Here is a 13419-nt window from a genome sequence, read left to right on the forward strand (position 1 = left end):
ATATGCGCTCAATCACCCCCCTCGCCTTCTCTTTCCAGCTCTCAGCGAAGGCGGTCGCTTTTTCTCCCTCTCCCTCCCAGGCCTACCCTGCTTGCTATCTTGTCTTGTGTTGTCTGCTGTTAACTTTTTAGAGACTCTCCCTGCAAGGCTCTACAAATACCTAAAAATCATGGAATTGATTAACTGGTCTCTCAACGCAATTGACACTGTATTCTCGAGGAGGAGCACTGGTTCGGGTGAGCCAGCATGTCCTGACGGAACGTTTGCTGCGGGGTATACGATGGACGGCTGGGAGAAATGGCGTGTCGTGTGTCTCTCTGCTCTTTCCGTGGAGGACGTTGAGGATATCTACCTATTTGGAACCCTGATAACTGGAATGTTGCTGATTGGAGGATGCTTCGCTCTGGTTTATCGTAGAATTGGAAAGACTTTGGTAGCTGTCCAAAGCCCAAGGAAGCTGCCTGGCCTGACTGAAGCTGTCGGAAAAGCGATCAGTTTGCAAACTGGAACTATTAATCGCGTGATGGAAACCAACATGGTAATGACCCGCGGCTTGGATACCATCATGAGGAAGGTCATGGATTTGGAAAGAAAAATTGACCAGTTGAACAGTGTGTAGTTGGACAATAGAATGAATGTTTAAATTAGAGCAGCCATTCGCGTAGACAAAACAAATTTAATCTTTCGGCTCCCTTATCCTGAACGGCCTTGCCAAGGCCGTATCTTGGAACAAACAGTCACCCTGTTGGGGCTCTGCAAGCGAGATGCTCTTGGTTCCTCCCCCGTCTTCCCCACTGCCTGCTGATTGTCGTATCGGTTCTGGACTGTTCAAGGGTGTCACCATGGCAACGTGCTGTGTTTTCGCTATAACATTCTGCGGACTGGGTCACTAGTGGGACTGCCGGGCTGTGTGTTTCTCAGCAGGCCAAACTCCCCCAACCTACCCTCTCCCCGGTCCAACGCCTTCGCAGCCAAATGTGCAACTGTACATTTATGTTATGTTATGTTATGTTATGTTATGTTCAGCAGTGCAAATGTACTGTTTGTGTGCCTATGTGCTGAGGTGTTTTTTTTCCTGTTCCCACACTGTTCTTATCTTTATGAGGATAGTCTGTGAGTTGCTTTTTTTTCCCTCTCCTCTCCTCATGTGATGCTGTATTCTCCCTGCGAGAGTTAAGAGAGAGTTGTTTTGGCGCCGCATATATGGCAACTCGGTGTGTCTGTGCGTGTTGCTTTAATGTGACATGCACCTACAGCACCAGGACAAATTCCTTGTGTGTGTAAACGTACTTGGCAATAAAGCTTTTTCTGATTCTGATTCTGATTCTGATTCTGATTCTGAATGTGTGCCCGGTTGTAATTTTGCTGAGCTGCTGTTGTTGGATTGTGTAATGGGGTCATTAGCCATGGTTGTTGGGCATACCCACCATCACCTGCAGCAAAATATAGAACAGAATTAAAATATATTGAAGATAAATTAACGTGTGGTATTAATGCATGGGATGTTTGATAATGTAGCAATGTAGCTGCCTACATTGCTACATTATCAAACATCCCATCTATCTGCATAGATGGCTAGATAAATAGATTAAATATCCAAGGGAAATGTTAGGTTTACTGTGAAACGTCCCCATGCAAACAAATAAAATAAACAATGCTTACCAAGTAGCCACGTCTATCCGAAAGCCCGGTTGCGCAATCTTTGGTAGATGGCACTATTGCGGAATATGAAGCTGTCATGGACAGACCCAATTGGCCACGACGTTTGTTATCACCATGTTTGCGTCACATACAACTTGCACATTCATGGAATATGTATGTTTTCTGTTTCTGTAAATGTGTTCCTGGAGTGACGGGGGGACAGTTGGTATGTGGGTGCAATCAATGGTTCCTATGACGTTCGGAAAGTTGGCGATGTCAAAGAAATCCTGCTTGATGCGTGTCATTTTGGCATTAGTGGTGACGAAATGTATGTATTGACTAGTGCGCTGTAGCAAAGCATTAAGTACTTGTGCTATGATACGGCTGAGTGCAGACTCTGATATTCCCACTGCTGATGCTATGACTGTATGAAATGATCCTGATGCCAATACACGCAATGAACACTGAGTCAGAGATTCAATGTCATCTTTGATTTCTTCCAGTAACTGTAATATTGCGTGGCTGCTTAATCTGTAACGCTTAATGATTTTGTGTTCACTCAACTGAAAAAGTGTGATCCTTGTGGCAAAAATCTTTTCAGCTCGTCTCCATGGCCTATGTCTTCACCTTGCTCGAATTACTGCTGCCATTTCACCAGGAGGCTTTTACCTCAGTGCGGCCTGTTTGTACATACCTCGGCATGCTTTTACGTGCACGTTGCGAAACAAATACGCCTGTAGTGGGCGCTTAGTACACGTTAGTACTAACGTACTGGAGCCCTGGAGGTAAACTGAACTGAAGGCCAGTTCTACAAGTATAAGGTCCATGTGATTGAAACGGCCAACGGCAGCAACCTGTTGGGTCGAAATGTGGCGGTGACAATGGGACTGGTAAAAAGAGTAGATGAAGTACAGGAGAGCCAAAGCACGTTTGGTAAGGATTTGAGACTTTTAAAAATAAAGCCAGTAAAAATATGTTTAAGAGATGAGGCTGAACTGAAGAGGATGGTGAAATGCGGCGTCATCGCGGAAATCACAGAGCCAACGGAGTTGTGTGGTCCTATGGTTCCTGTCCCAAAAAAGACTGAGGATGTGAGAATCTGTGTTGACCTCAAACGGCTCAACAAAGCAGTAAAGAGGGAGAGGTTTGTCCTACCTACGGTGGACGACATACTGCCACGGTTGGCAGAATCTTGTGTGTTCTGCCTGCTCAACGCTGAAAGCGGCTTTTGGCAGATCCCGCTGATACAGCGTTACAGAGAGAAATGTCAGCACTGTTTAGAGGCCAGGAAGGAGTTGAAGTTTACGTGGATGGCATCCTCAAAAACGGAAAGGATGAGGAGGAGCATGAGGAAAGGCTCCAAAACCACTCTGACCCTGGACAACACAGGCTTAAAGATAAACTACAAAAAGTGCCACTTGCATCAAAGGCAGCTAAACTACTTGGGTCATCTCATCGATAGAGACGGCGTCCAGCCTGACCCCTCAAAAGTAGGTGCCATCACAGAGCTACAGCCGTCAGAGGATGTGTCAGGTCTGAGGAGGTTCCTGGGCATGGTCCATTATTTGGGGAGCTATCTGCCCAATCTGACCGATGCACTAAAACCCCTCAACGACCTGCTAAAAGACGACACAACCTGGACCTGGGGTGCTGCACAAACAGACGCCTTTAAAAAGGTAAAGCAACTCGTCACCACTGCACCAACTCTTGCGTTCTATGATATACACAAACCTACAATAGTGAGTGCAGACTCAAGTAGCTATGGGCTGGGTAGTGTGCTACTGCAACAACAACCTGAGGGACTGAAACCAGTAGCATTCTGTTCTAGAGCACTGACTGATACAGAAAAGCGCTACACACAGATAGAAAAAGAGACTCTGGCTGTAGTCTGGGCCTGTGAAGGATTTTCCACTACCTGTATGGCCTAAATGAGTTAACAGTGCACACAGACCACAAACCATTGGTTCCTCTGAGTAATAACAAAGACTCAGACGCAATTCCCCATAGGTGCCAACGCCTACTTATGCGTCTGATGAGGTACAACCCCACAGCAGAGTATGTTCCAGGGAAAACACTGACAGTAGCCAACACACTATCTAGACAGCCACTACCCCTCATACACAGTGAAGTGTGTGAACTAACACATGATGTCTCAGCATTTGAAGCAGCAGCTCACGCAGCCTGGTTTCACTGCTGAAGCTGGGAAGGATCAAGCAGGAGACGAGCATGGACAGAGAACTGCAGGTGGTGAGTAACATTCCAGCTCAAGCAAGAGCATACCACCAGTGGAGAAATAGACTGACTGTGTCAAAAGGTCTTGTGCTTTATGGCGACTACATCATGAGAAGCATGAGAAGAGACATACTGCACCGTCTGCACGATGGGTACCAGGGCATCACTAAATGTTGCGAGAGGGCGCACATGACCGTGTGGTGGCCTGGGCTGGAGAGCGAGATCCAGGACCTGGTAACAACATGCCCAGAATGTATGGAGGTCAGACCAACACAGAGGAAGGAGCCTCTGATAACAACACCGCTACCACAAAGGCCCTGGCAAAAGATTGGAGTGGACATATGTGAGTACGCCAAGTAGACCTATCTGGTCGTTACTGATTATTTCTCTCGCTATCTCGAAATAGCCCATCTGCCTGACATGACGAGTGAGACCACCTGTGCACGGCTTAAAAACATATTTGCCAGGTGGGGGTGTCCAGACGAGCTACACACAGACAACGGAGGACAGTTTTCAAGTAAAGAGTTTAAACACTTTTCTATGACTTATGACTTTACATTACACATTACCTCCAGCCCCCACTACCCTCAGTCCAACGGGGAGGCTGAGAGGGCGGTTCAAACGGCGAAAAGGGTTCTTCGGCAGGCTGACCCGTTCCTGGCTCTCATGAGCTACAGAGCTACTACGCTGCATGCCACGGGTTGCAGTCCTGCTCAGCTCATGATGGGCTGACAGATCAAAACAACAGTGCCCACAGTCAACACAGTACTGTTTCCAAAATGGCCCGACCTCACAAAAGTGCGTAAAGCTGATGTCAAGGCCAAAGGAAGCTACAGGTGTGCCTACAATAAACGCCACGGCGTCAGAACACTTCCACCTCAATCCAGGGGACAGTGTGGCAGTCAAACTTGACAGTGAGTCAGGTTGGACGACAACAGAAACAGTCCAAATGCCACACCCAACTCCGAGGTCCTACCTGATCCAAACAGACCACGGGACACTGCGGAGGAACAGGCGACACTTACGCCCAACAAACAAAACAACAAAAGACATGCAGGTGGCTGAACATTCCCCACCTTCCCGGTCCTCACCTCCACCTTCGCCTGTTAGACAGACTCTTCCACCAGTGCCTGTGGTACAGCTCCCTGTTCAGGCTTGTGTGTCTTCACGGGGGAGAATTATCTGTCCACCAGAGAGACTGAAAGACTTTGTGATTAACACATAGCTTGCCTATTGGAGCAGAATAATCTCCAGCAGCTATGGAGGTGCATGAGCAGTCTCGCCCCTCCCCCCTCCCCCTCCCCCAACCATCTTGTCGGTGATTGGCTGGAGTGGTTTGTTGTATTTTGGTGCACAGCCTGTGCCTCTAGTGTTTGTTTGATGTTTACGCCCCCTGTGTTGTCTCCCAAGACCGGGCTTTTTCACAGTGTATTCAGGGGGCAGGCAGTGAGCGGATCAAGGAGAGATGCCTACGATTTGAGACAAAAATGAAATCGCGCTGAAACCATGCAGGAACTCATAGTGCGCCTTTAAGTATTGGTGAGAGAAAAAAAAGGGAAGAAACGTGGAAGAATGTATGCATAAATGTAAAATGTGGAGAAACTAAAGTAAAAGAGACAAAACTGATAATAAGCCTACAACTCAAAAGGGGGGAGATGTCATGCAGTGTTTCCCACACAGACTAATGTGTGGCGGTGCGCCACACTATCAGCACATTGCGTTTCGTTATTATTTTTTATTTTTTTCCTTTCCCTGCTCTCCTCCGTCTCTCTGTCACTTGTGTCTCGCTCACATACACACACACACACACACACACACACACACACACACAGCTCCTCCCACCGTGCGGTGTTTGGTGTTTTTAGTCCCCAATGTCGCCTTTCAGGCAGCGCGGCAATGGTTATGTCAAAGAAGTTTTGTTAGTGTTAAGGTGAGGGTTAGCTGCCTGTAAGGCGACGTTGGAGGCTTAAAACACCATCGAGCCAGGGGGCGCTGTTGCACAAGCTAGAATGTAGTATATACTAGACTAAACTATAATGGCGGCTTCAAATACTCGAAACAAGTCGGTGGAACAACAGCGTAGTACTCAGTCAGGTACGGCGCCAGCTGCTGCGGCTGGCTCGGCTACCCCCGAGGCCTCGACTAGCAGCACAACGCTAACACCGAAGATGCTCTCTGACACGCTCAACTCGCTCCAGGATTCTGTCTGTGCAAAGATTGGGGTGGCCATTCAGACACTGCGGGATGATATCAAACTGGATATTGACTCGGTGAGGGGCGAGCTATCGGCGGCAATCACTAGCCTGCGGACCTCGTTAGTATCACATGATACCCGACTGAAGGAGCTTGAGAAAGCTGCCGACTATACTGGCGACTGCACTACTGAGCTCCGTGCCACTGTGTCCCAACTTCAAGGTGATGTGAGGGAGCTGCAGGCAAAATGTGAAGACCGGGAAGGCCATTCCAGACGGAACAATTTGCGGCTTACTGGTGTTGAGGAAGGGCTGGAGAATGGTCAGCCTACGCAGTTTGTGTCTCAACTTTTGAAAGACGTCCTAAACCCGAGCGAAGCCCCGATGCTGGACAGAGCTCATAGATCACTACGAGCAAAACCAAAACCCGGGGAACCCCCGCGTGTGTTTATCATGCGTGTGCACTACACGCCTATGAGGGATGAGATACTGCGTAAATCTTCTCAGGGCCCCCTGATGTACAAAGGGAAGATGCTCCATATTTATCCTGACTACACCACCGCGGTGATGAAGAAAAGGGCAGCGTTTGGAGACGTGAAAAGGAGACTGAGATCCATAGAGGGAGCCAAGTACGGGCTACGATTTCCGGCTACACTCCGTGTCACTCTCCCGGGGGGTAAGGAACGTACTTTTGAGGATCCCACCCTGGCACTGGGCTTCATTAACCACACGATGCCATCCCAAGTGAATGAAACATCTGCATCTTCTTCACTGGGGTAAGAAGTACAGCCGCTAATTAAAACAAGCCATGCATCACAGATGTTTTGTGCTGGTCGTCTCCTTTGGACATTACTTTTTGAAGGACTGTTATGGACAGGCTATGAAACTGTACAACTGCCTTTAGATATGCTGACAGCAGACAGGTATGTTTCCCTCTCCCTTTCTATTCCTGCTATTATCATTCATTGCAATGTACACATATGGTTCCGTGATGTGGCACTGTGTGATTGACAAATTCACCAGGACGGGACTACTACTATATATCACCTGGTGCCTATGCACACGATGTTTGACTGTGCACTGTAATGTTGAATTATATACACCTGCATGTGAGTGCTGTTGCACATAGAGTTATGTTGTTCACAATCTATAGATGCTGAATCTGTGACTACAGTAATAAGAGAGCAAAACAGGTTTCCTTTTACTGAGTATATACATTCTTTTCTTGGCAATTTTGACAGATTTGCAGATAATGTGTAGAACAGACCTTAGCTTGCGACTCCTTTGAGTGTTATGTTAATAGAAAGTCTGATGGGATCTTGTATGCACCTACGTTGGAGAGGTGTAAGGGTGGGTTTTTTTTTGTCTTTTTCTCTGTCTGATGACTTTGTTTATTTTTCCTTCATTTTTGTTTGATATATTCCAAAGTACATCTCTTGAGATGAATTCGCAAAGTATTCAGGCAGGAGTCACACTATGTGCAGACACCAAGACTATATAACAGCTCTATTTTATGGTTACAAAGCCCCATAGGAACATCAATAACATTTGCCAGTTGGAATGTCCGTGGGCTGGGGAAACCCACCAAGCTAAATAAGGTTCTCTCTCACCTTGATAGCTTGGGAGCAAAAGTTGCTTATCTGCAGGAAACGCATCTAAACAAGTCAGATCACACGAAGATACGCAGACGCTGGGTAGCACAATCATATCACTCTCTCTTCAATAGCAGGTCAAGAGGCACAGCTATTTTGATCCATAAATCTCTGCAGTTTACCCCTTCAGACATCATTGCAGACCCTCAGGGCCGCTACATAATTGTTACAGGTCGTATTGTTAATGCACCTGTGATACTAGCTAACCTATATGGACCTAATTGGGACAATGATCATTTTTTTCTAATTTGTTATATAGTTTACCCAATTTAGACTCCCACTTTTTAATTTTAGGTGGTGATTTCAAATGTTGCCTCGATCCAGTATTGGACAGGTCTTCAGCTAACCCCTCTAAACAGTCTAAATCTGCCCAAGTGATTAATTCCTTTCTTAAAGACTATGTCGTGTCAGATCTATGGCGAAGCATGAACCCCACTGCTCGGACTTACTCCTTTTTCTCCCAGGTACATCAGACATTTTCCCAGATTGATTGTTTTAGTAGATAATCGTTTACTCTCTTCAGCCGAAGCCTGTTTATACAATGCCATAGTCATATCAGACCACTCCCCCCTTACAGACACTTTTAGGTTTGCGCACAACACTCCTAGATCTCGCTGGAGACTTAGCTCCATTACATTATCCCAGGAGGAATTTGTGCACTTTGTAGCTGACCAAATAGGATTTTTTGTTGAGGTTAATTCCTCTCCGGAAATCTCTTGTACGACTCTGTGGGAGTCACTAAAAGCGTACCTGAGAGGCCAGATAATTTCACATATATCTTATAGTAAAAAGCAAGCTAATCAAAAATTGTCAGACATAACTGCCCGAATTTCACAATTAGAACTGGCATACACAAGCTTCCCCTCACCTGACTTATTGAAGGAGCTTCTGCTTGAGAAAAATAAATTTGACACCTTATCAACCAGTGTAGCAGAGAACATGCTCTGGAGATCCCGACATACATATTATGAATTTGGCGACAAAGCCAGTAAGATTCTTGCCCATCAACTTAAACAAGCAGCTGCCTCGCAACTTATCACAAAGATTGAAACAGATGAGGGTTATACATATGATAATAAAATAATAAATGATATGTTCAGGGATTTCTATAGTTCAGTTTATTCTTCTGAGCATGATTCTTCCTTCGTCCCACATTTGACAGTTTCTTTCAAAATTTGAACATGCCCACTATTAGTGAAGAGTCATGCAGAGATATTAGAAAATCCTAATTACTGCTGAAGAATTAAATGTGGCAATTAAAACACTTCAGAGTGGCAAGAGTCCGGGGCTGGACGGTTTCCTATCTGAGTTCTTTAAGAAATTTTCCACCCACCTAATCCCTCACATGCTGAACATGTACAATGAGTCCCTTGAGTTAGGTGTACTACCCCAATCATTAAAAGAGGCATCTATATCCTTAATCTTGAAAAAGAATAAGGATCCTAGCCATTGTGAATCTTACCGTCCAATCTCACTACTGAATGTAGATGTCAAAATTTTAGCCAAGGTGTTAGCACTGAGATTAGAGAGGTTTTTACCCCAGATAATTTCCCCTGACCAAACAGGATTTATAAAAAATAGATTTTCTTTTTTTAATATCAGGCGACTCTTAAATATAATTTATCATGATTCAGATCCTACCACCCCAGAGCTTATTATGTCCATGGATGCTGAAAAAGCCTTCGATAGGCTGGAGTGGGGGTATTGTTTTATGTATTAGATAAATTCGGCTTTGGGAAATAATATATTAAATGGATTAAACTATTATATACCATGCCAGTAGCATCAGTCTGTACCAATGGGATGTATTCTGAGCATTTTGCAGTTTCTCGTGGAACAAGGCAAGGCTGCCCCCTATCACCGTTACTTTTTGCATTGGCCATAGAGCCTTTAGCGATCGCAATAAGGCAGGACACTATAATGATTGGCCTATTCAGAGAAGGGCTAGAGCAAAGAATCTCACTCTATGCAGATGATATGATACTGTATGTCTCGCACCCGGACATCTCTATGCCCAGGGTCCTCTCCATCCTTGAGAATTTCTGTAAAATCTCAGGGTATAAAATAAACCTTCGGAAAAGTGAGGTATTTCCTATCAATTCCCTAGCCCGCACTTATTCTTTTCACACATTTCCCTTTAAGGTTACTCATGATCAGTTTACATATTTAGGGGTGCAAATTACAAACAGTATAGGCAGACTCTTCAAGGAAAATTTCAACCCACTAGTAACTAAGGTAGAGCAGAATCTTAAACGTTGGATGCCTCTACATCTGTCACTTGCTGGTAGAATACATGCTATAAAAATGAATGTGTTGCCCAAATTTGGATATCTTTTTCAATGTCTCCCAGTGTATATCCCCATGTCATTCTTTAAACGCCTAGACGCACTTATATCCAGCTTCATCTGGAATAATAAAAGTCTGCGACTGAGCAGAGCCTATTTACAACGTCCAAAGGTGCTAGGTGGTATGGCTCTGCCCAATTTTCAGTTGTATTATTGGGCTGCTAATATTCGACCTATTCTCCATTGGCTATATGAGGATCCAGGTGCCGACGCTCCCTCATGGTGCGCTCTTGAAGCTAGATCCTGTGTCCCGTCCACATTGTCAGCATTAATCTATGCACCTCTAGCCTCAGACACCACCCCGTATACAAGAAATATTTTGGTCAGAACAACACTTAAAATATGGAAGCAGGTCCGTCGGCACTATGGATGGCATAGTTTCTCATTGAAATCCCCGATCCATGCAAATCACATGTTTCCTCCCTCCCTTCAGGACAATGTGTTTCTGCAGTGGCAAAACAGGGGACTGCGCACCCAGCATGACCTTTTTATAGATGGTTTCTTTGCCTCTTTTCAGCAACTGCGCACTAAATTTCTTATCCCACATACACACTTCTTTCGATACTTACAGTTGCGTGATTTTATGCGCAAACAGCTGCCTCACTTTCCAGAAATTCCCCCAAGCTCTGATATTCTGGCGCCTGTCCAGTCGTTTAAAGGTATAATATCTAACCTATATAGTGCACTTTCATCCCAAAAAAACCTGTCTCTTGCCACTATTAGACATAGATGGGAGCAGGATGAAGGTGAGATTATACATGATGAAACTTGGGATGCAATACTAAAAAGAGTCCACACCTCCTCTTTCTGTGCAAGGCACGGACTACTACAGTGTAAAATATTGCATCGGGCTCACTGGACCAAAGAGAAGTTATCAGAGAGATTCCCAGACATAGATCCAGCGTGCAATCGTTGTAAAATTACCCCATCCTCATATTTACACACATTTTGGAGCTGCTCCAAGCTGTCGACTTACTGGACTTTGATGTTTAAAACATTTTCGGAGGTCCTAGAGGTGTCTATAGCCCCCTGTCCCGTCATAGCCCTTTTTGGAGTACCTTCTGTTGTCTACAGTTTGAACAACTCTCAGTGTGACTTTCTGGCTTTCTGTACGTTGCAATCTGGCAACCTTTTTTGAGATATGTGGAAGAGAAATCAGAGCTGTATGAAACAATCTAATTAGGACAACCGCTGACTTCACTTTATTTAGGTGATAACCCGCTTGGATTTTACTCTGTATGTACTGTACTTTTCAAATTTCTTTTTTTTTTTTGTTGTTTTTCTTTTTTTGTAAGATTCTCTCAAATTTGACATGCATTGTCTTAGATTTACTCATTTATTTATTTTTATTATTATTATTATTTATTTATCTATTTCTGTTCTGAGTGTTTCTGTGTATATTTCTTCTATTGTGAAAAAAGCTCAATAAACAAAGTTAAAAAAAAAAAAAAAAAAAAAAAACACCATCGAGCCCACCGTGCACACAGCGTCTGTCTCCGTAAAGGAGAGAAGACGGCTGGCGAAATTCACAAGTTGAAAGGTTGATATCTATCTCGTGAACACCTTTACACAATCACACATTCACAATTACTGACCCGACTCTTAGCAAACAAGCGATTGCGCCTGCTTTAGAAAGTTAACTAGTCGCAAGTTTGCGGTAAAATGCAGTTGGGTTGTCGAGGTCAAAACACTATATAACAGCTGTGAATCAAATAAATGTAATATAAATAATGTTATGTCTTTTTTTACTCTTGCTGCTTCAATCCAGATGAGTATTGAAAAGTATTTTCCGCGACTGAAAAAGGAACGTGTTGAGGATAAGAACCAACCTGAACCGGAGGTATCAGTCTGAAACAGAGCTGAACAGTCCGACCAGTGTAATTAGTTATGTTATTAATTTGTTTACAATATTTTCAGGCTTCAACCAGTGAAAGACAGGGTCAGGGAGAGAGAAAGAGAGAGAGATTCGTTAGGCATTGAAGTAGGAGAGGAGGACAGAATCCAACAGCGTGTCCTCCTTAGTTTTTGATACTTGATTGACTCGGGGGCCCCCGCCACAAATTGCTTTCAAATCTGTGGGAAACACTGTCATGTAACTGTTAACATGCTGGATCTAGTTAATGGCGTATGGTTACTCGCATAGTGATGAGGCTGCCACAGGGGGCATGATACATATTGCTTAAGGCAGTCGAGAAAAATGTCCTAGGATGTAATGCTGTTCACGTCAGGAGACAAATAAATGAGAAGCCTCTCGAGTTGAATGAACGTGTCACGGAGCATTCATTCTGCAAGTAGAAACTTGTACAGACACGACTATCACCCATCCATAACAAGATAGCAGATAACTGCAACAGATGATTAATTGATTCAGCACCTTACCTCTGTCTTTTTCACGTTTTTCCTTCTTTTCTTTTCTTCTTTTCGTCTCTGGGCTCCTGAGGGCTTTTGTCTTTTTTAACATAGGTAGTTTATGAACCAGATATGAATTACAATCCTTGTCACTCACTTCTGATAACTCGCCTGCCCTCCTCCCCCATAATGAGCAGGTACTGAGTAGCATGGTTGTGATGCGCCGGGGTCATGTACATTGTGCATCTTCAAAAACAAAAATTATACAAGTAGATTCGAAAAGGCAATCTGAATGGTCAACTAAACATGTAACCCCATAACCCATGTAGAATGTGCTCAAATCAGCATGACAGCCAATACATCCGTGATGACAACACACCCAGAGCAATTTCAGCACACCAGGCTCATCACTTAAAATATTACTCCGCCATTTCCATGTCAACATCACAGAATTGAATCAAAAACTATTTTTGAACATTTGTATTCAAAATAATCAGGAACCACAGTGGAACACACAGAAACTCTCCAACATATTTATATAAAGTGATTTGTTTTAAACGACTCACGCTGTTAATGGAATTGTTTGGATCACATCAGCTGTGCCGCTGACAGGGCACTGTGTTAAAAATAGCTTCTACATGTGAATTTCATGGACGTACAGGAGCTAAATTCATCCATGGAAAAAAACATTCTGCAGATATCTTAGTTACACCACAATGGGGTAGCAAAGCAGTTTTGTGTAAATATGTGCGTTATTTATTCGGTTTGGGAAATCCCACCATCTCTACAAAGCTAACATTTATTTTGTTAGTAACGTTAAATGTTGTATAATCGTGTTGGCTTACAGTTTGAAGAAACCACATCACCTCTGCCCTTTGAGTTTCTGGCAACGATACAAAACCACTCGAAGCAGCCAGATGAGAAGTAGCTAGGGAGTCTGAAATGTTTGTTCTGCTTTGTTGAAACAATGCAGGCCGCTGTGTACCATTTGTTTTAGCAAGCTAATTT

The 13419-nt window shown here is 44.2% G+C and overlaps 1 protein-coding gene across 1 annotated transcript in view; it reads left to right on the forward strand.

Annotated features, from left to right (window-relative positions):
* LOC116067482 (germ cell-specific gene 1-like protein) overlaps positions 1 to 13419 on the forward strand; it is a 54363-nt gene that overhangs the window by 14755 nt on the left and 26189 nt on the right. The window lies entirely within an intron of this gene.

The sequence above is a fragment of the Sander lucioperca genome, chromosome 5, assembly GCF_008315115.2.
Source record: "Sander lucioperca isolate FBNREF2018 chromosome 5, SLUC_FBN_1.2, whole genome shotgun sequence".
In the NCBI taxonomy this organism is placed as follows: domain Eukaryota; kingdom Metazoa; phylum Chordata; class Actinopteri; order Perciformes; family Percidae; genus Sander; species Sander lucioperca.